Source organism: Acinonyx jubatus, chromosome C2, assembly GCF_027475565.1.
Source record: "Acinonyx jubatus isolate Ajub_Pintada_27869175 chromosome C2, VMU_Ajub_asm_v1.0, whole genome shotgun sequence".
NCBI lineage: Eukaryota > Metazoa > Chordata > Mammalia > Carnivora > Felidae > Acinonyx > Acinonyx jubatus.
The window spans coordinates 23181339-23205885 of NC_069384.1; positions in this window are offsets into that span (position 1 = coordinate 23181339).

Genomic DNA, 24547 nt, shown 5'->3' on the forward strand with positions numbered 1-24547 from the left:
AGTGCCTTTCCCTCACCCAAATCTGTCTAGCATGTTTCAATTGTTAGATGTTAAGTGTATTAAAATTTAATCTAAACCCTTTAGCTTTTCCCATGAAGTGTAACAAGGTCATGAATGCTCAACATGGCACTTTCTTCCTCCACCTCTTAAATATTTTTGTTCCAGATCATGTATTCCATCATGATTCTATACAAGCCCACTGCCTCAGTAAATATGAATAAATTCTGTTCTATGAAAATTACTAGTTAACGGAAATGGTTTATCTTTTCAAACAGTATTTAAATCTTGTCTTGCTGCTATGGGCTATTTGTATCATTTCTACAATGTCCTAAATGAAAATAAAAATCATTCTGAATAAAGAATCAACAACGGGCGCTTGGGGGGCTCAGTCGGTTAAGCTCCTGACTTCAGCTCAGGTTACGATCTCAAGGTTCACGAGTTTGACCCCGCTTGGGCTCTGTGTTGACAACCCAGAGCCTGGAACCTGCTTCAGATTCTGTGTCTCCCTCTCTCTCTCTGCCCCTCCCCCAGCAGCACTCTGTCCCTCCCTCTCTCAAAAATAAACATTAACAAGATTTAAAAAAGAAAGAATCAACAAGAGCTGTTAAAATCTCTTAGAATTAACTGTTATTAATTCTAAGCGCGATATGATTTCATTAAGTATACAACACAGAATAACAACATGGCGATATGTAGAATATCTTCTTCAGAGCTAATATTTTTGGACTGAAGCACACTAGTTCAGAAAAGAGGAAGTGTAGTATAAAGCAGCTGTATATATTTCTTACTTTCCTTTTTTTATTTCGCGTAATTTCCTGAAACAACTGCTTTTTTTCTGTAAATACTTAAGCACACGGCAGTTAGCGATTTACCTGAGGCTTTATTTTAAAGCAAATGATGTCATTTCCTTTTCTTCTCTGCCTTCACTTCTGCCTCCACCGTATCACTCGGTGTTACCTGAAGGAGAAACTAGACCCTCATTTAAGCCATAGGAAGATCACCTGAGTAGTTTAAACAGGGGCACTTTCTCTCCAGAACCAAGAAGATCACTCAGCTGTTGTAGGAGTGGTGAGAAACCTCAGTGTATCAAAGTAAAAGCAAATTTCCCTGCGGTGGGGACGCATAGCCCCAGCATGATGGTAAATTACCAGTAGTAGTGTAAGGTTAGGGCATTTAGCCCCTCACCTAACAGAGTCAGCAGAGGTGAGGCCACCTTAATCTCCACCAGCGGCTGACAAAATAGCAATGTTAGAACTTGCATTGATTGTGGGTTTTCTTAAATAAAGTTGTATAAAATTGAATCCACAGACAGGTCAACTTTCTCATGTTTATGTTATTTTTCTGAGTTAGTCAGAAACAGTAACGACAGTGCAATCTTAAATCAGTAGCTTCCTCTCTCAGACCAGTGATAAAGCAGCTGTCTGTTCATTTATGAATTCGCAGAGGGAGTAGGTAAGTCTATGATCACCTGAATACCTATAACTCTAAAGCCAAACCATTTGCCACATTTAGTTATGAGGGATTGGGAGGCAGGCTGGTGTACCCAGAAAGAAGTGCTGGCAAGCACCGACAGAGCAGAGGGCTGTGGTATATGACAGAACACAAGTGCCCTTTGGTTTAGACTACCATGTGAATGGGGCCCTCTGAAGCTGTGCAGGAATGGAGACCCCGGAAAAACAATGGGGTCTGACTTCTGATTTTGTTGCTTATTTGTAGGGGATCTTGGGCAAATTACTGCAATGACAGCGGTCTTAATTTTTTTCCCTTAACATTGGGAAAATTAAACCTAACTTCTGGGGTCCTTGTGCTAATTAAACCTAGCTTCTGGGGTCCTTGTGACCAATAGAAATACTATTCCTGGCACGTACAGAACGATGAGGTTTAGTCATACATGTGCTAGTTCACAAAGACAGGTATCAAAAGGGTAGTTCTCCCAAGTAGAAAGGACAGGGTAATAATAGAATCATGACATTAAAAAGTGATAAAGTGGAGAATGTACTTGGTGAATACATAAATGAGACAACTGAGACCCTGGGAGATGACTAACTCCTATTAAGATTTTTTAAAAGCGCCTAAGTTATCTGGTATGTTTTACTTCTTTTTTTTTAATTTCTAAAGTTTATTTATTTATTTTGAGACAGAGAGCACAAGCAGGGGAGGGACACAGAGAGAAGGAGAGAGAGGTTCCCAAGCTGGCTCCTTGCTGTCACTCTTCTTAAATCTACAAATTTCACTTCCCAGAGACTCTGAGTTGGACAATTTGCCACATAGTGGCTAATATATGTGGTGAAAAAGCCTTCTCCAAACTGTTCAGATGCCCCCTTCGGATTTTTAAGGCATTTAAAAATGTTCTTTAAAAAAAGCTCTTAGGGGCGCCTGGGTGGCTTGGTCAGTTAAACGTCCGACTTCGGCTCAGGTAATGATCTCACGGTCCGTGAGTTTGAGCCCCGCATCGGGCTCTGTGCTGACAGCTCAGAGCCTGGAGCCTGTTTCAGATTCTGTGTCTCCCTCTCTCTCTGCCCCTCCCCTGTCATGCTCTGTCTCTCTCTGTCTCAAAAATAAACGTTAAAAATAAATAAATAAATAAATAAAAGCTAGTAATGAAAACTTTAGAGTGAACTGAAGAATATAAAAATACAACATCATTAATATATAAAAAACTGTACATTCACATTCAGTTCTAGTTCTCTGTCCTTGCTATTTTGGGTAATATTGTGTCAGATATTAGGATATCACATAAAAATGTAATATCTGTAACAGAAAATACTGAAGCAGCAAAAGTTTAAACTCACACAATCAAGTTATTATTACAGTTGTGCCAATAATGATACAAATCTGAACTATATTTTTAAATAAAGGGAGCATCTTCTTTGGGTGGAAATGATAACATAAATTTTTATAAACAGCATTGCTAGAATATGTTCATCAGTGGGTGCCTCAATATCCCAACAAAAAATAACAGAATATTGTATGATTTGAAGAAGGAGGTTTTCAAGAAAGATCTGCTTAAGTAAGAGTAGTTATTTCAGGTGTATTAAGCCTCTATTATAGAAATACATAGGGAAATAAAAAGGATTGGTAGTGTAGAGAGAAACGAGAAGTTGTGCTAGTTTTTTTTTTAATTTTTTTTAACATTCATTTATTTTTAAGAGAGAGAGAGAGAGAGTTTGAGTGGGGGTGAGACGCAGAGAGAGAGACACACACAGAATCAGAAACAGGCTCCAGGCTCTGAGCTGTCAGTACAGAGTCTGACGCGGGGCTCGAACTCACGAATCATAAGATCATGATCTGAGCTGAAGTCGAACTCACGAACTGCGAGATCATGACCTGAGCTGAAGGGGGACGCTAAACAGACTGAGCCACCCAGGATCCCCAAAGTTATGCTAGTTTTAGTGCCTGTATGTTTACCTGACTATTCAGTTAGGGCTCAGAGGAAAGAGTGTGCAAAGCTGTCAAAGTAGCACTGTGCAAACTAGGCTTCTTCTGGGTCTCTAACTTTTCCTCTATCAAAATTCTGAATGAATTCAACAAAGTCCTATTTGCAAGACCTGGTCAGCAAGAGAAGAACAAGCTGAGGTTTCCCTCGTCTCCCCACAGACAGAACTGTCAGAGCCTGGGGGCTCAGGGACATCCAAGGCTGTGTATGTTCTGCGGGATGTTGCTCTGCTGTTATTCTTCATTGCATGAAGCAAGTATGAGAGAGTAATCTTGTGAATGGAGAAGACAAAGGGAGATTGGTCTGCAGCACCCTAGAATTGTGATGCCGACCACTGACAGAAGTTCTCTTAGAATACCAGCTGCACAGCACCTGGAGAGCTTGGCTCCCATGACATGTTACATCCTACTCATCATGAAGCGGCAACAGCTTGTCGCTTAGGAAACTGATACTGGGTGCAGCCCCTTCTGGTGAGGGGATGTGGGGCTGGGAGGGTGGAGCTCCTGTCTCAACTGGCTCGGGGACCAGGAAATGCAGAGTGAACGCCCATGATCATTTTTGGACAATTATATTCATTTCATCACAAAGCGACTGGAAGGGGGGAATTTAAACCAAGCCAAATTTTCAGGGGAAAAAAATCACAGTAGGATAGCACCCTTCCTTTGTACTATAGTAAGAACAATTAGAGCAAGCTGGAACTGTAAGAACATGATGCTTTTTAGGGAAGTTTTGGACTGAAATGAGACTTTAAGCTTTTATGCCGTTTCCATGTCTTGAAAATATAGAAGCAATAAATCTCCAATAAATAAACGGAAGGATGAGGCAGAGCATTTTTGTTTGAGGCACAGAGCAGAACTGAAGGAAATGTGAAACAACAGCAGAGATAAAGTCAGAAGACTGCTAAACCTAGACAAAGAAGCAAAAGTTTAATTCTGGCCACGTTCTAGAGATCCATGGATGTATACAGCCAGATGGCTTTAAATGGGCTATAATGAGACAGGGAACCTATCAGGTAGTTTACTTCTGAATGAGTAACATGCATGGAGCAGTTTTAGCACTCATGGGTTTGAGGAGTCAGATTCATAGTGATACATGAAGGCTTCCTACACCACACGGGCTCCCAGAACTAAGTGAATGACCTCATTTATGATTGTTCATCTAAGAGGTGACAATGAAAATGATGTCAAAGAAGACCATGGAGTTGAATTATTAAACCTGTTAGTTACGATTGGAGTCTTGCCTTCTTTGTAGAACCACTATAAGTTTTGTCCTAATTTAGATATTGGCGTGAAAATCTGGGGTGGGATAATAAATGTGTACACTGAAAAGCATACACTTCTATTGCTTTATTATTAGATAGTTCTTATTTGTTGTCAGACCTTCAAGAACATAAGTGTACACAATCTTATAATACTTCTAGAAAACTTGTGGTTTTTTGGTAAAGATTTTAGAAGTGCTAATTGGTTTGGGTGAGATCAATATATTAAGAATCACCATTTTTTCCATTGGTCAGATACACAGTCTCTTGTATAATCCGTAATACCCTTGAATGGCATAGTCTTATGTCTTTGGAAATCTTTTTGTCGTTATTGTTCTCGTTTACACTAGGTAGTCATTCATACTTCACCATCATCTTCTTCCTCACCTATCTGTTGAAGTGAAATAGCCCTTTCTGTTCTCTGAGAAAATATTCCTTTTTAAAAGTTTTTTTTTATTTTTGAGAGAGAAAGAGAGAGAGAGGAGCATGAGTGGGAGAGGGGCAGAGAGGCAGGGAGAAAGAGAATCCCTAGCAGACTTCGCACTGTCAGTGCAGAGCCCTATGTAGGGCTCGAACCCATGAACTGCGAGATCATGACCTGAGATGAAAGGAAGAATCAGACACTTAACCAACTGGGCCACCTAGGCTCAAGAAAATGTTCTTTAGTAAATAAAAGTGGCAACTGATTTCTAATTTTACCTGGTTTAACTGAATCAGCCGGAATTATTCATTGAAAAGCAGATGCTTTCAGTATGATTTCCCTGGAAGGGTTGTTCCATCAAGAATACAAATTCACAAAGAAAGACAAATACCGTATGATATCCCTCTTGCGTGGAATCTAAAAACCAAACCAACCAATCAACCAAACAAACAGAAACAGAATCATACATTCAAAGAACTGGTGAACACTGGTGGCTGAAAGAGGGGAGGGGGTTGGGTGAAATAGGTGAAGGGGATTAAGAAGTACAAACTTCCAGCTATAAAATAAATGAGTCACAGAAATGCACAGTACAGCATAGGGAAAGGTACAGCATAATCAATAATATCGTGATACTTTTGTAAGGTGGCAGATGGTAACCACACTTATTGTGGTGAGCATAGCCTAATGCATAGAATTGTCAAATCACTACATTGTAACTAATACATATTGTATGCCAACTATAATTCAATTTAAAAAAGAATAACAATTTCATATTTTATTCAGGATAAGTGAACATGAGACTCATTCACTCGTTCATGTATTCCACAAGTGTTGTGCACCTGCTATCTATAATCCTTTTTTTGCTAGCTGATAGAATGAAACGGTTTCGGAAAACATGCCTTGAAGATTTCTTCCATCGATCTGTCACTCCTGAAGATTTACCTAAACTCTCAACCAAGATTGGTACTTAACACTCTTTTCAAAATGGTTTTATTTTGGAGACCTATTTGTTACAGTAGTCACTAAGTGATCCCCTAACTAATACAATTGTGCACAAAGCATGGAAGATTTTGTGGGTTATGGGATAGGCAAGTAATTTGATATGGCTGGAGTACTCTGGTACTGTGCACCTGATGGTAATAGGATGTCAGAAAAGTACAGCAGAAATTAAGCTAGATTGAGGTAATGCAAGTCGATTGAGGTACTGCAATTTTAAGTTCTCATCTTCTTTCTCTCCAGCATATTAAACAGGCAAATGCATATGTGAATAGCTCTAATTAAAAGATGGTTAGAGTGTGGGTTCTTTTGTCTGATGGCTTTGTCTTGAATTCTGGCTTGACCATGTATTAGTTGTGTATCTTTGGGCATAGCGTATGTTTGCACATATATGTTAACGTCTCTGACATCGATGTCTTATAGTTGCTACTGTCTTAACATTGAAGTCAGTCAGAGAGTAATCATGGCATAATTGTCACTGTCTGTACATTTTGGAAAATTGAGTTTCCAGCTTTAAAATCTAGAGCATGGATGGCAGAGGCATACAAGATAATCTGAATGATAACATCGGAGTTTTCTTTTTATCTTCCGGATTGGCCTAGTTTGGGGCAGGCATCAGGGAGCTGGTGAATCAAACATGTAGAGCAATAATCTCTGAGTAGTGTTTTTATGCAGTTAGCTTAACATCGCACCACCAGTGGGTTTTGGTTAGTTCATAGAGTCTTTTAAGGAATGTTGCAAATTCACAATGACACAGAGGAAAATATTGTCAACATTGCCAAAAAGTGATTAACTATTATATTCTGAATGTTAATACATTTTAGGAATACCTGAACTAATGACTTTTACTTACATATGCACAAGGTGATGACTGACTAATAAAATCTGTGTCTAATTTGTCTAAAAATCTCTAAGCGGTAAGAAGGAACTGTGTCAGATTTTTAGCATTTTAAAACTTCTTTCTTGCTGATCTTTCTTAGTATCTTATTTTTCATGAAAAGTAGGAAAAATGCATACCCAAGAAAGAAGATTAAATTAAATAACCCTTGAAAAATGTCCTAACAAACAGAAATACATATTATTGTTTAATGTCAGTGGAAAACTATGGACATAGACCATAAGTGTGCAATAAAATAATAATTTTATGATATAAATTATTTTAAAGCAGTCTTTGCATTATCCAGCATTTATTACTTTGGGATTTTTAAAAACTACTAATGGGCCAAATTACAAGTGCTCCACTCTGAGGGAGCCTTTGAAAAAATTTAGAGGTATGACTCTTAAAGCAATCTGAAAGAAAATGATGGTCTTGATCATCTGAAAGAGAAGGACCATCAACATGGAGCAGAATACATTTATTCTATCTGCTGAAAAAGTTCTGATTTTTTTTTTAACAGACCTCCTGGTCTAAGAATGAGTGGTAATAACCACTAGCTGTATCGCTCTTCCCCTGAGATCCTATTAGTTCTTTTGTGCTTGACCTTCCCCGATCTGGCGGTTTTATTGGCCAGTTCTTCTGGGAAACTTGGTGCATTTGTGAAGCAAAAGAAGCAATAAAATATCTTCAAGTCCCACTCCTATTTTGTTCAAAAGACAGTGCTCTGTTACCACAGTACTACCCACCAGCCATTATCCATCACAGGGTTCCAGTTCAGCTTCCAAGTGCAGACTGGTCTCTACGGAAACTGGGATGAAGAAGGGGAGGCAGGAGGGATTATCACATCGCTCTAGTTCTCCTACTTAAGTTTTATTTTTGAATGACCCAGACAGCTCTCACAAATACTTGCAGTTGACTATATTTTTCTTGCCTTTAGATAAGAGTGCCTATTATTTTAAGACCACTCAATTGCATTCTATTTACAGGCTTAAATAATAAATCAAATAAGCTTTCAGATTGAGGAAATATGGTTACTACTAAATATTCATTGGGAGTGAATGCAGCAGTATGTCTTTGTTAATGTGGTCTTCTGGGTTGAGTTTTGTGACTTATTTAGCTAAATTCAATTGAACTTAATTGATTTAGCAAAGCCAGGCATAAAATATAGAGAAATAGAGTGCCTATGAGAGAACAAGGCAGTTATGAATTCATAAATGGAGACGGATATAAGAATTATAAATAAGATCCAGGATGCAGAGCATAAAACTTAAGAAGATAAACACGGAGGAGTTTATGACATGTTTGCCTCAATCAATCTATTCTCATTTCTCTAAAAATATTTAACTTGTGCATCTCAGCAGCAGATTAATTTTGACCCATCCCCCCACCCTCTGCCCTTAATTGCATCATTTTGTTTCTAAAAGCAGAGTTTATGTTTCATGATGCTTATCTGGAGGCACAGAACTTCTTTAGTATCATTCAAACTTGTATTCTATTCCCCTGAGAAGAATTCCTTAATTTCTTCATTCATTCAAAAATATGTTTTGAATCTCTACTATCGAGTAGGTAGCTAGTTACAGAATGAATCTGACTGAATGCAGGGAAAGGAAGAAAAAGGAAACCAGCATAGTATCCGGAATTCTACTGTCTGAGATAGAAAACAAAGGATGGAAAGCGAATTTGAGGCAGAGGTGACAGAGTGTATGATTTCTGTTTTGACTGTGTGGAGTTTGAATAACCTGTGGGACAAATCAGTGCAACTAGCCATTAGGCAATTGGATACGTGAGTGAGAAGCTCAGCAAAACTATCTCACCTGGGGATAAATTTTAGAAGCATATAGAATTGAAAAGGCATATCTTACTTAAACAGCCTGTGAGTATAAAACAAGGACCTATTTGTTTTTGTAGGTGATATTAATTATTCAGTGGTACTTATTTTTTTTAAGTCAGGTTTATTAAGGTATAATTTACATACAGTAAGATTTACTCCCTCTAGATATACAGTTCTTTTAATTTTTAAAAATGTATGTAATTATGTAACCACCACTGTAGTCAATATATAAAGAATTTCCATTATCTCAAAATGTTTCATCGTGTCTTTTTCAAAACTTATTTGTTTTCATAGAGAGAGAGAGAGAGAGAGAGAGAGAGAGAGTGAGAGAGAAAGAGGATATGAGCAAGCAAGGGAGGGGCAGGGAGAGAGGAAGAAAGACAATCCCAAGTAGCCTCTGAAGCACAGAGCCTGATGCGGGGCTTGATTCCACAACTATGAGATCATCACCTGAGCTGAAACCAAGAGTCAGATGCTTAACCCACTGTGCCCCCTTTGGGTCTGTTTTCAATCCCAGTCTTTGGCAACCTGGAAACTTTTACCTTTCCTTTGAATTTTACCTTGTGCAGAATGTTATGTAATGTAGTTATACACTATGCAACATTTCGAGGGTGGCTTCGTTTACTCGGCGTAATGCCATTGATTTAGTAATGTTGTGTGCATCAATAATTCATTCCTTTTTATTGCTAAGTAGGATTCCACCGTATAGGTGTTCAACATTGTGTTTGCTCATTCAAAATTTTGTGGATATTGGGGCTGTTTCCAGTCTTGAATGATCATGAATACAGGTGCTACAAATATTCAGATATATATTTTTGTGTGGAAATGTGTTTTTTATTCTCTTGGATGAATATCTAGAAATGGAATTGCTAGGTCATGCCATTAGTATATATTTTAACCTTACGAGAAACTGCCAAACTTTTCCCAACTGGATGTGCCATTTCTACCAGTAATGTGTAAAAACACTTCTAATTGTTAGAGATCCTTATTAACATTTAATATTGTCAGTGTTTAAAAAAAATTAATTCTAATAGGTTTGTAGTGGTATTCTAATTGTGATTGTAGTTTACACCTCACTAATTACATCATGCATTTTATCATGTGTTTGTCATCAAGATATTTTCTTTTTAAGATATATTTCATAGTGGGGCACCTGGGTGGTTCAGTAGGCTAAGCGTCTGACTTCGGCTCAGGTCATGATCTCACAGTTCGTGAGTTCAAGCCGTGCATCAGGCTCTGTGCTTACAGCTCAGAGCCTGGGACCTGCTTTGGATTCTGTGTCCCCTTCTCTGTCTGCCCTTCCCCCGCTTGCATTTTGTCTCTCTCCCTCTCTCAAAAGTAAACATATATGTATATATGTATATGTATATATATGTATATATACAGGTATATATATTTTGTGTCACATATTCTGTGACTTTCAGTATATGTCTTAGAATTTTTTTTTATTAACTTTACTCTTAAGTGTTTTATCCTCTTTGTTGGTACTGTAAATGGAATTGTGTTCTTAATTTCATTTTTTACATTGTTCATGGCTAGTCTCTAGAAATACAACTGATTTTGTGCGTTCATTTTGTATCTGCAACTTTTCTGAAATTCTTTAAGATCTTGTCATCTGCCAATAGAGATAATTTCACTCTTCCTCCAATCTATATGTTTTACTTTATTTTCTTGCCTAATTGCCCTGGCTAGAAAAATACTGTAAAATATTGAATAGTGCAATATTGAATACAAATGGCAAAAGCAGACACCCATGTCTTGCTCCGGATTGTAGGTGGAAAGATTCCAACATTTCACTATTAGCTATAATAGTAACTATGGACTTTTGTAGATGCCCTGTATGAGACTGAGGAAGTTTCCTTCAAATCCTAGCTTGTGGAGTGTTTTGTTTTTATCATGAATACATGCTGGGTTTTGTCAAATGTCTTTTCTGCATCTTTGAAACAATCCTTTTTTCCCCTTTATTCTATTAATATGGTATATTACCTGGATTGATTTTCATATGTTGAAACAATCTTGAATTCCTGTGAAAAGTGCAGTATTTTCTGGTGTATAATAGTTTCTGTATGCTGCTGGTTTGGGTTTGCCAGATATGTAAGCAATGTTAATATTTTTCATCCAATTTGGGAAATTTTTGATCATTTCTTCAAAAATTCCTTCTTCCTTCTCTCCTTTCTTTCCGGGATTCCCATTATGCATATGCTGATATGCTCCATGGTTTCCCACAGGTCTTGGGCTCTGTTCATTTTTCTTTATTGTATTTTCTATCTCGGATTAGATAATCTCATTGACCCATCTTCATTTTGCTGATTCTTTCTGCTCAAATCTTCTATTGAGTCCCTTATTGACTATTTCATTTCAGTTATACTTTTCAACTCCTATGTCTCTATTTGGTTCCTTTTCACAATTTCTATATTGTTATTGATATTCTCTATTTGGTGACATATTCTCATACTTTCCTTTTTAAGACATAGTATTCTTTAGCTTGCTGAACAGGTTTCAAATAGCTGATTTAAAGTATCTGTCTGGAAATTCTCATGTCTGCCTGCTCAAGTGCTGTTTTTATTAATGACTTTTTCCTCCTGTGTATGGGACATACTATTTCATTACCTTAAACACCTCTTCATTTTTTTGTTCAACACTGGACATAAGATACACTGGAAATCAGATACACTTCTTTGCCATGGATTTTTATTGTTGCTGCTTTATGTAGTTGTTTTTATTTGTTTGATGCTTTTCTTCACTAATTCTCTAAAGTCAATATTTTTTTGTTGTGTTTGCCACTGAAGTTCTCTGTTCTATTAGCTTACTAGTCTGTTAATGACTGGACAGAATTACCTTAAATACCTAGAACCCCCCAAAAAAATCTTCCAATGTTTGCTGAGTGGTTCTCTGTATATGTTGGTGAGCACTTTCAACATTCAGGCAGTTTACAACTTTGTCTTAAGAGTCACTTTGTGCCTCCACATAGACTCAAGGTTATTCAGAGTTGAGTACTGAGAAACTGCTCAGGTCATTTCTCAGGATGTACATGACATTGTACATCCATGTACAACATGACATTGTGTGAACTTCTAGCTTCCTGGGGATATGTTGGGACTTTTCAAAGCCCTTATGAACATCTCACTAAGCATCCACTTCTCCCAAGCTTTTCAAGTAATCCTTCATTTGCTCTAATTTTTATCACCACTGGCAGCTGTGACTAAAAAAAGTCTCCTGTAAATGTTTTCGACAAACAACCCACAAAGGCAACTTTAGCCAGTTCTGAGTCAGGTGAAATGCAAAACTTTTGAGCTGATCTTCCAAGGAATAATTAGGTAAAAAAAAAAAGTAATAATTACAATTATTTTCAAATGAGGTCTGTTCTGTTCCCTCCCATCCTAGGAATGTGGGCTGTTATTTTCAGATACTACTGAACTAGGGAATGGAGTATCAAACTGGCTTAAGTTAGAATACCACACAGTTTGCTGTGCTTACTGACATTCCACTGTTTTTTGTTGTTTTTTGCTTTTTGTTTTTGTTTTTTGAATAAGCACTCTATGTCTTGCTGCAAGTCTTAACTATTATTTAGACTTTGAACAAAAACTTGATTTTGATCTGTTTCTTTCATTGCTTTATAGAGGAGAGTGGTTTTGAGTTTCTTATTCCTCCATTTTGCTGATATCACCCCCAGCCCCTGTATAATAAAGTGAATTTCTTATATGGCATATATTTTGGACATGGTTTTTAATCCACTTTGGCTAATATCACTTCTCGATTAGTATGTTAAACCATTTACAGTTAATGTGATTATAATATTTCAGTCTATTATATTGCAGTCTGTTTTCTATTAGCCCCCTTTTTTTTTTAATTTTGTTCCCTTTCTTTTCTTTTTAGCAGTGTTGTCTGAACTTCTGTATCCTTACTGATTTTCTGTACAAGCATTCAATCAATAACACTCTTCTTCTTGGACTCTAAGCACGATGGTAGACTATTGAATATTGTCCTATGGATTTAAATTGTTTTTCCAATTTTTTTCTCTTTGTGTTTCAGTTTGGATAATTTCCACTGAACTATTTTCAAGCCTGCTTTTGATATGTTTGAAGAAATTCCTCACCGTTGATATCATGATTTTTAATTCTACCATTTCAACTTGACCCCTTTCTTATAAACCCCCCTCTTTGCTGAAATTCTTCTCTCTTCCTATATGTTGTCTACCTTTTCTAGTAAGTCTTTACCATATTAATCATAGTAAATTTATCTCCCAAAGAGGTTGTCCCTGACAATGCTCTTCTATTGGATCAAGTCTTTATTTCATTTTGTTCATTTTTTAAATTTTATCATTTTACTCATTTAACTAAACCCTAAGTTACTTCAGAGTAATGCTTCCATTTTGGTCAAAACACATTACTATACCTCTCCTTATGCCTGACACAAATAATTAAGAATAAATATATTTAAATGAAGACTAAACACACGAACATGTGAAGATGTGTTTAGTTGCTTCCAAATGCATGATAGCCTTCTATAAAGAGACCTTTGTGAGATTCCATAGGATAATGAAGTTTCATAATATGAAAACTCCACGAGACCCAGGTCATTCTCTTGAAATGGTGTGGTGGATTGAAGAGGGCAGTATGAAAATTAGGCACTATCTACACTTACCTTAAGATTTCTCTTTAATCTTAGCATGATTTGGTATAACAAGCCTGTCTCTAATATTTTGTCATAATTCCTTGAAGACCCCAAAGATTCCTGGCACGATGTAGCTGAACCCAATTTACAAGTTTTAGAGCCATTTTTAATTTTTTAGGGGAAATTTTCTGTCCATTTAATGACAGAATAGCAGATAGAGGCATCTGATCTTGGTTCAATTGATGGTTTTACGACTTAAGAGTTTGAGCAGATTGTTTCTTTAATATCTCATCTATAAAATGAAAGAAAAACTAAGAATACATACCTCACTGTGATACTGCATGAATTAGATAAGAGAAAAATCTGTGTCATACTCAGTACCCAAGACATTCTACAATAGTTGTAATTGCTGTTGTTGTTATTATTGTAAATATTAACCTTTTAGGACTGCATCAGAATCCTTCCCAAGGGTTCCCTTCAGGACCTCCTCAAATGTGAGTTAAAAAATGTCATTTTTTCTATAAATTTTTTATTGATGCAATTTAAAACATAATAATAATTGAGTAGAGTTTTGTTTTGGGTTTTTTTTTTGGTAATATTGATCTAATGTGCAGAATATAATTATTTTGGGTAGAGATAACTTTTTGCTTAGTTGGGGTTCAAAGTTCCTTATCATTAATTGATTACAAATGTTCATCTGTAAAAAACATCCTCAGCTCACAAGTGTCAGTTTGTTTTTTATTTGCAGAAGAAATTTGACCATGAGCTTGTTCTGTTATTTGGTCTTTTCCCGAAAAATTTATCAATCTGTGAATTTTCCTTAGGTATTTTTCTGATTCTGTTTTCCTTCATGGTTACACAAGAACTTGTCTGATACATAGGAAACTCTCCTTAAATGTGCCTTGAATAACTACATACTGAATTTTTCAATGAGTTACTTGTTTCAAAGTATAATGTGGAAAGAGAAAAAAGAGACATTATTGTTTTCTTCCTATGCATTAAATTTCCCAAGTTTTAGTATGCACAACAGTCACTGAAAAGTTTTTAAAAAGAAGACTCCTGACCCCCACCTTACACCAGGTGGACCTGAACTTCCTGAGTGGATCCTGGCCCATAGAGCAAGTAGGCCCCAAATGTTCTCTTTTAAAAATACTGAACTACATTCCAGTGATCCTGCTAATTTTCAATCAAATCCAAGGAGGAGAAGAAAACACATTCTAACTTAAGAGAAAGTACAGACAAGTTATTACATTAATCTTTTTCCATAAGTTTAACAACAGCATGAATACTATGTCATGAAATGATGGAATCTGGAAGAACACTATATGTACAATGACACAATGGTAATTGAAATATGTGTTTTAATTTTTTCAGTTAAAAATGCAGCTCAAATTTACTTAAAAAGGAGTAAAAACAGAATGATCTACAGTGATTCTCAAAGGTTAGAGAAGGCTATTCTTATGTGAAATAGCATATGATCTGTGTCTGAAAATATGTTTACAAGTACTTTGTTTCTCTTTTGAGTATTTTCGAGAGATCAATTCAGAAGTTAACAAATAATACTAAACAATTACTGGAATGCACAAAAACAGGAGACATTTATGCTTTGTCTGTAATATGCATAATACCTATTGATCTTGATGCAAGCTAAAAACATGTATGTCAGTCTCATAATTGAATATCATTATTTCTTTTCATGTTGAATCACAACTATTATTTTTGTGACAAATGAATGATTTTAAAAGCAAACAGTACAATTCAACTAATGGTAAAGAGTAAGAAAAAAGCATAACTGTTCACACTACCACAGTAGTTTTCAAGTAATAAATAATACGCTTTTATTTCTTTATGTTTATAGTAATTATAGTTTTGATAACTTCAATTTCATCATATTTTAACATTTTGTCAAAACCCTCCTATTATTAAAGTTATTAACTTTTCATATACTACTCAATTTGAAAATTCTCTTTCATACACACACACACACACACACACACACACCCCAAACAGCCTCAGTAACAAAAGCACTGCTTTTCTACTACTTTGAAAACATGAACTTACTATTTATGTTTTAGTAAACTAACTTTGCTGTTTCCAAGCTAAAAACATTCCCTTAGTCAAATAAAAGTACAAAAAACAATAGTTAGAACAAGAAACAGGCTAAGTTATTATTTAAAACATTAATCATATCTTAACTTTTAGCTTTAAAATTTGAATACAGAAGAGCTTTTGGTGTCTGGATGGCCTGGAAGTAACACACACCTAATGTGTGGAAGCAAGGCTCAAATCCATGGTTCCTTCTGACGTTGCAAGAATCTTTTGCCTCTATCAAGAAATCTGGCAGCTCAAGTTGTCATTAACAGAGGCATGGAAACATATTTGTGCTTCTGAGTTACTCTTCCTTTGATTAATGGACTTCTATTACCACATTTTGTTAATTTATTCAGTGATCAAAAGACATGTTGGTTGCATAAATTTGGGGCAATTATGAGTAAAGTAGCTATAAACATTTGTGTGCAGGTCTTTGTGTGGATATGTGTTCAACTCATTTGAGTAAATACCTAGGAGTGTGATTGCTGAATTGTATGGTAAGAATATATTTATTTTGTAAAAGAAGCCACCAAACTTTCTGTCAAAGTGGCTGTGCTATTTTGCTTTCCCGGCAGCAATGAATGAGAATTCCTGTTGCTCCACATTCTTGTCAGCATGTGGTGATGTCAGTGCTCAGAGTTTAGCCATTCTAACAGGTGTATCATGGTATCTCATTATTGGTTTACTACTTTGCAATTCTCTAATGACGTGATGCTGATCGTGTTTCAGATGCTTCTTTGCCATCTGGATATCTTCTTTCGTCAGGTGTCTATTCAGATTTTTTGCCACCGGGTCCTTTTGTATAAAATTAAGTTTCAGAAAACTAGCCACACAAGAAAAATGAACTGAAGAAAAATTATTTTACAAAATTACCTTTGTTTTATGAAAAATTCACCATAGAGATACTTTAGCCAAGTGTTTTAGAATATTCTAAATGTTATCTGATCTATACAAATTTAAAACATATCAGCACAAAATAAGATATAACTACATTACAAATTTAGGCAAAATGCTCAGGAAATGCACCATTATCTGCTACATTCCTCAAGGAAATAACAGTTACTGATTTTATATTTGATGCTTCATATCTTAATATAATCTTGGATTTAATATTTACAAAGAAAATCACTTTGATTATCCTCTTCTAGGCTGGGTATCTCCCTAAAGGGAAACATGAAGAGACTATGCTGGCTGGCCTTATATCTAAGGTCACCCTTAATGACAAAAAGCACTTCTTTTTCTTATGTGAGAATCACATCTCAGGCGACAAAAACACCAAACTTAGTTATGGGAGATTGGGGAAATACCTACTATCCCAAGGGAATTCCTGGGATGTATCTTAACTTTTAGCTTTAAAAATTGAATGCAGAAGGGGCACCCAGGTGGCTCAGTCAGTTAAGCATCCAACTTCGGCTCAGGTCATGATCTCGCGGTTTGTGAGTTCAAGACCCCTGTCGGGCTCTGTGCTGACAGCTCGGAGCCTGGAGCCTGCTTCGGATTCTGTGTCTCCCTCTCTCTCTGCCCCTCCCCCGCTCATGCTCTGTTTCTCTCTCTCAAAAATAAATAAACATGAAAAAAATTTTAATGGGTATAGAGTTTCAGTTGTACAAGAGGAAAGAATTATGGAGGTGGATGGTGGTGATGTTTGCACAATATTATGAACATACACTGAACTGTTCTCTTAAAAATGAGTAAGATGACAGATTTTATGTTATGTGTATTTTACCACAATAAAAAAACCTGAAAAAAAAAAAACCAACATATCTATTAAACTACCGCACAGCAATAGTTCACGTCAAAATCACCAGAAACCTGGAATTTGAATTTATGTTCACAGCTTAGTCGGAACTTTATACAAATGAAATCATGCATTGTTTTCCTTTTCTTATTGCCTTTTTCACCCATTATGTTTGTGGCTCATACATGTTGTTGTGTGTACCCATTGTTTCCTCATTTTATTGCTGTAAAGTAACCCACTGCATGATACTACATTACCACTACCTACCCATTTTATTGATTGAAATACATTTGGCTTTGTACGTAATGCACTATTAGTGTTTGAGTTCATGATTTTGTGCACATTGTTTTGGGGCATGCTCCTAGGAACAAAGTTACTGTATAACATGGCATGTCTATGATCAGATTTTGTAGTTAATACCAATGAAGTTTCCAAAATGGTTGTAACAATCTGTGTTCCCACTTGCAGGTATGAGAGTTGCAACTGATGTCCATCTTCAACAAAACTCAGTATTATCAGGTTTTTAAATTTACCCTAGTTTGGGTAGGTGGGTAGTGCTGTCTCATTAGCTTTAACTTTATTTCCTCTGGAAACTAGTAAGATTTTGTACTTGTTCACATATTTGTGGGATATGTGGAATCTCCGGTTTGGCAAAATGCCTGTTCAAAGGCTTTTGTTCTGTGTTAAGACTGACTTGTATCTTTTAAAATTTTTTAGAGTTTGATACTATATAATCTGAGACCCTATGTCTGATGACTAAATAGGTAGGAAATGTAGGCCATCTGTATGTCCCACATTTCACAGACTAGTGATAGTTAATGATAATAACATGTCCTAATTTAAACATTGTGTGATTTCTTCATACTTAACACTTTTTATCCTGGCCAAGAAATGTTACCTTATTCCAAGTTCATGAAACTTTTTAATCAAATCATCTGCTGGAAGCTTTATGGTTTTATCTTGTAGATTTACACCTTCTACCTCCACCCTCCACCTGGAATGGGTGTTTGTGTGTGATGTAAAACAGTTAAGATTCACGGTTATTTATTGGCCTGCAGTGTTCTTTTTGTCGTAATTAAAGAGTTTATATGAGTATAGGACTGTTTCTGGACTATTCTATTCCACTGAATTATTTTCCCAACCTTGCACTTAAATGGCACTGTTGTCATTAGCCATGCTATCTTAATTAGTATAAACTCATAAGTCATGTCTTCTTACAGTGTGAGTCCTTCAACTTTGGCTGCTCTTTTATGCTTGCAAATCAATTTTAGAATCAATGTGTATAATTTTACACACTTACACATGTACATGCACACACAGACAATGCTGAGATTTTGTCTGATGTTATAATTAATTGATATCGATTTGGGTATCTATAGAGAAGTAATATATCTTAAAATATTGAGTATACCAATCCATGAACAAAATATGTATCAAATTACTGGCAACATCACTCTCAATTATTTCTTTATATTTTTCTGTACAGAGACTTTGTATACTTCTTAGAATAATTTTAAGCCTGTAGACGATTGTTGATTTATTATGGATAATAATTTATTTTGTTTTCTGATTTTTTGTTTTTGATGATATGGAAACAAAATTAACGATTATAAGCTGACCATGAATTCAAAGATCTCACTGAATTATTTTATTCATTCTAATTGTTCACCTTTATTTTCTAATTTCCATGAAATATTTTCATCTGGGAAAAACAACAGCTTTATTTTCCCCATTCAATCATTATATGTTCATTTCTTTGTTCTTACTCTGCTAGCAAGGACATCCAGAACAATGTTGAACTGAAGTGATGATTGCAAGTGCAACTAGGTATGATTCCAGTTATAATTGCTGCAAAAACTAATAAACTACAGTAAACATTCTTATTAAAAGCTAAGCAAAATATTATTTTTAGAAGGAAACTAATGTACCAAATGTAATAGCAAGTAATATCCTAAATATTGGAATAATGCAATCATTTCTCTTGAAATTAACAATTAAACAGGATTGCCTATTTTCACTGTTATTATTTAATAGCATTTGAACTACTAAAACATGGCATGGGAAGAGAATATTGATGATTTGTAAACATTGTGAAATATAAATTTAAAAATTTCTCTTTACTAATAATATATTTGTTCATATAGAAAACTCAAGTGGCATTAGTAAATAACTTCTAGAATTAATAAGTGATAAATAAAGGATAGAAAATTTAAGTGTAAAAGTAATAGATTTCCTCCACTTTGGCAATAAGCACTTAAAATATACGGAATAGTTGCTTTACAATAGTGATAAAAATGGCAAAATAGTTAGCACTAAAAAAAAAAAAAACTTTCAGGTCCTCTATGAAGAAATATATAAAATATTACAGAAATATATGAAATAAGACATGAACAAATGCAGAGACAACACGTTTCTGGACGAGAAGAGACGCAAAGACATAATTTGCTCTGAATGGGAAGACACCGTATAATAATGTCAATTCTTCAAAGTTAATAGAGCATTTAAAAACATTTTAATTAGAATCACAGCTGTATTTTCTTTGGAACATCCCTTACAAGTGTGATCGAGGAGTCACCCTACCTGCGTGCAAACACAAATATCTGACTTCTGGCTTTTTTCTTCATATTCCCATGCCTCATTTTCCTTTTGTGTAAAAGGAGAATAATAAGAGCACCTATTTAGTCGATAGTTATGAGGGCTAATGAGATAATAAATTTAAAGTGTATACCCTATTTCAGACATAGCACTCAGTGAATGTCATGTGTTTTAATAAGCCATATATTCAGGTTTGTACCTCAAGATTTTCTTTTTTTAATTTTTTTTAATGTTTATTTATTTTTGAGAGAGAGACAGAGTGTGAGCAGGAGAGGAGCAGAGATAGTGGGAGACACTATCCAGGGGTCTGAGTTGTCAGCACAGAGCCCAAGGCAGGGCTCCAACTCACAGACTATGAAATCATGACCTGAGCCAAAGTCGGATGCTTAACTGACTGAGCCACCCAGGCTCAAGATTTTCACACCTGCCTAATGTTCCCTTGGCCTAGATCAAGGCTAAGCTAACTGCTGCCCATGGGCCAACAACCTCCTGCCTGTTTTACTGGAAAACAGTTGTGCTTCTTTCTTTATTGTGCATTGTGGCTGTGTTTGTCTGCAACAGAGACCACGTGGCCTGCAAAGGTGGAAATACTTACTCTTTGGCTTTTTTCTAGAAGAGCTTACTTCCCCTGACCTACAGTGTTCTATGTGTAATTTTTTTAGCTGACTGTTATATTCTTTCGGTCTTATCTTGTGTCACACCCTTAGTTAGATTTTATATTGCAAACTAAACTATGTTCTCTCTCCACATCAAAAATTGTAGTTCTTTATGAATTTTTACAATGTGTCCCCCATAATTGACTGTATACTTCATAGGACAAGGAAGCCGTCTTGTTTGTTCACTGCAATACATTATCCAGTTTCTGATATAGCCTTTAAGCACAGTATCCAGTACACGTTTTTTAGATTAATCAATGAATTAAAAAAGTGAGTGAATGAATAACCTAAAGCTGTAAATTGCCTTTTATAATGGTTCAATCCAATTATTCATTTTTATTAAAATATAAAAACACAAGCTAAAAATAAGCACACAAACTCAAAGCTTCATAATCCAAATGAATCACAGTTACCATTTAAGCATATATACATATATATCACAGAGGTAGTATCATAGGCTATAATATCATACTGAATTTTAGCACATATATATGAAATATATGTATTGCAAAGGTGGTATTGCATAATATTACAGTGAACATTGCTACTTTTTAATTTTTACTACCTTTACACTCACTTTGTACTTCAGCAATATTTCTATTGTATGAGTCTTGCTGACAGCATTGGTCTTTCCATTCTAATAAAGAATCTCAAGGGGCCAGATAATGCTCAGATAACTTGAGCATGTGACCAGGACTCAATAAATCAGATGTTCATATCAGAGGTGGCACTATGAGGTCAGTGACAGTGAAAGCAGGTCGCCTACAGCAATGCCACCATCATGGTATCTCAGCCAACTGTTTCTGTGAGGTGTCTTTGAATTTACTTCTTACTGCTTGGCCACTTTCTCCATTAGCTTTGATCTCTAAGTTTCTCTAAGATTTCCAGCCATTCTGTGATCTTTCTATGATCTTTCTGATGATTTTCTTTTCTTTTCTTTTTTTATGTTTATTCATTTTTGAAAGACAGACAGAGACAGAGCACAAGCAGGGGTGGGGCGGAGAGAGAAAGGGACACAGAATCTGAAGCAGCCTCCAGGCTCTGAGCTGTCAGCACAGAGCCCGACACGGGACTCGAACTAATGAACTGAGAGATCATGACCTGAGCCGAAGTCGGATGCTCAACCTACTGAACCACCCAGGCGCCCCTCAATGATTGTATTTTCTACTTAAGTTAGAAATAAGCTGGAGTCCACTAGTCTTATTTGCAGTGAGATATTTTGACTGATAATAGTATTCATTTATTCATCTGTCCATCCTTTTAAAGAAGTTTCCATCATGTGCCAGGCACTGAATCAGGTACGTGACATCTATTTTATGTAATTGTATATACACTATTTAATTTGATTTTGCACCTTTTGCTTGGGCAAATCTCAGTTAGTAAATGTGTCTCCACCAGTTTAGAGAACTATTTCTGAGAGCGATATAGGAAATTTTGTTGTAGATTTTGTTTGTAGACATTCCTGACAGCACCTGATTAAAATTAGCCAATTAATAAAATTAGCGATAATAACTATGTTTTTAAACCAACTTTTCATTCAGTATCTTCTGATAATGAGCTTCTGACCTTCATCTGTGACATATTTAAAGAAGGGGAGAGTAATGTGTTCCTATAAAGAAGGTTTGCTCCTGTCATGATTAGTATTTTTGAGGGAAAGTGTGCTTGGATTGAAAGCTAATGGTTACTGAAAGTCAATTAGAGGGCAAAGCATGTAATCAAGATTTCTTGGAAAAAATAAGAAAAAAACACCACCACCACCACCAAATGGCTTCATTGCTACATGTCACCTACTTTATGACTCCTTTAAAAACATCCTTTCAAACTATGAAAAGCCACTTCCTCTAGAAGTTTATAAGTCTGGAATAGATTGTATCAAAAGAAAGCACCAATATCAGGAGCTAAAGAATTATTATCTTCTGAGGCTTTAACATAATATTTCAAAACAGAACTTTTTGGTTTGCTGACCACGTTTAGTTGTCTTTAATTCCTATACTGCTTAGAATTGAGCTAAATAGTTGCAAACATAGCCTAAATTGCTCAAATGAGGGGTGCCAGGGTGGCTCAGTCGATTAAGCCTCTGACTCTTGATTTTGCTCAGGTCATGATCTCATGGTTTGTGGGATCGAGCCCCATGTCAGGTTCTGTACTGACATCGCAGAGCTTGCTTACAATTCTCTCTCTCCCTCTCTCTCTCTCTCTCTGTCCCTCCTCCACTTGTGCTCACTCTCTCTCTTTCTCTCTCTGTCTCAAAATAGATAAACTTTAGAAAAAATAAACTGCTCAAATTAAAAGTGTCAAAACACACACATAGCATTCCCCTCTCCACGAATTCTTTCTGTGCCTCCCTTTCAGACCAAGGAAACTCTTTTCATTTATGTAGCATAACCATAAAAATGGCAAAATTTTCCAATATTTTTCACATATATATAATCTTATTAACTTGGTTTCTAATGGTGTCTAAAATCTTTCTAAAATTTAAAGTAGCCTTGAAAATGTAATATTTGCAAAATATTCTTATAAAATAGTTTATATATATATTTGAATTCAGGTTATTTCGCTGGTAGATAAATACTGTGAAAGACTAAAATCCACTGCACATCCACCTAAGCCACTCCTTGGTGGCAACACTGTCTTAAGTAGTATTTTTACTGTCCCACCACTATCCCCTAGTGCTGCTACAAAATTCGCCCACCCCACTTCTCGTTCTCCTTGGGGGTTGTTTTCTGATTTAAAGTGCCCACTCACTGGGGTAAAGAGTTTGGCCATGACAGGATCCGGCCCGTGAACTGCTGTGTTTGAAGTAGTGTTTTCACAAAATTGAATCCGTTGCCTACTTTAAAAAAAATTTTTTTTAACCTTTATTTATTTTTGAGACAGAGAGAGACAGAACGTGAACGGGGGAGGGGCAGAGAGAGAGGGAGACACAGAATCGGAAGCAGGCTCCAGGCTCTGAGCCATCAGCCCAGAGCCCGACGCGGGGCTCGAACTCACGGACCGCGAGATCGTGACCTGGCTGAAGTCGGACGCTTAACCGACTGAGCCACCCAGGCGCCCCAGCCTACTTTTAAAATGTAGGGAATTCACATTGAATTTGGAATTTTTAGCTGTTGGGAAATGTCAGCAGATCTAGAAATGGTGTGCTGATTCTCTCATGGAATCAATTGGCCTGAGCTCAGTAGCAATTGACTCCTATAGAAGGGCGAGCCTCCTTTAGTTCTCCACTTACTCAACCCAACACAATCCTATCCTTGTGTTACCACTTGGCTCCTGTTGGAACTGGAATCTTCAATCCCTGTAGCACAGATGTTAATGTATGCCTATAGAATCAGACTGCCCAGATTCCAGACCTGGGACTTCTGTAGTTTTAGTGTTGCAACTCCATGTTTGTTTTTTTGTTTGCTTTTTTTAAGAGGCATGAGATTAGAGATGACCTTTGGGGGTAATATGTGAATTTGCACCTTCCTCTTAATGCCTACACAGTGGATTTTTAATAAAGATATCTGCCTTTTATCTTTCATAGGTGAATTAATGAGATAATATATTGGAAAAGGTTTTTGTAAATGTCAAAAGACTATGCCAAGTTAAGTTGGTATAAGAGTAAAAATGTAACATGGCTTCAGTTGCTTCTGTTCTATCACTTTTAGCTTAAGAAATGTGTAAACTGGGACCCCTGTGCTGGAGCCACATTCTATGTCCAGCTGTCACAAATGTCATATCTGAGGCAGGGTGTTCTATAGAGATATCCTCCCGTCCCCAGGGTTTCTTGTCCATTGCCTGGGCCACCTTTTGGTTGGAACTTGCCTGCCTTTGGCTGGAACTTGCCTGCCTTATAATAATTATACTCAAGCATAGGGAAAAATCTAGAGCAAGTTCCTTCTTGTATTTTCAGAGGTTTAGACATTTCTGCCTTTGCGATCATGTTGCACATCATTATCCTGTATGAGCATTGCTTTTGTGGCCAGCACTGCTCCAGAAAGTGCAGAGTACCCTGTCTGAAAGTGAGTCCTGGAGTGTTTCCAGTTCTACAAGGGGCA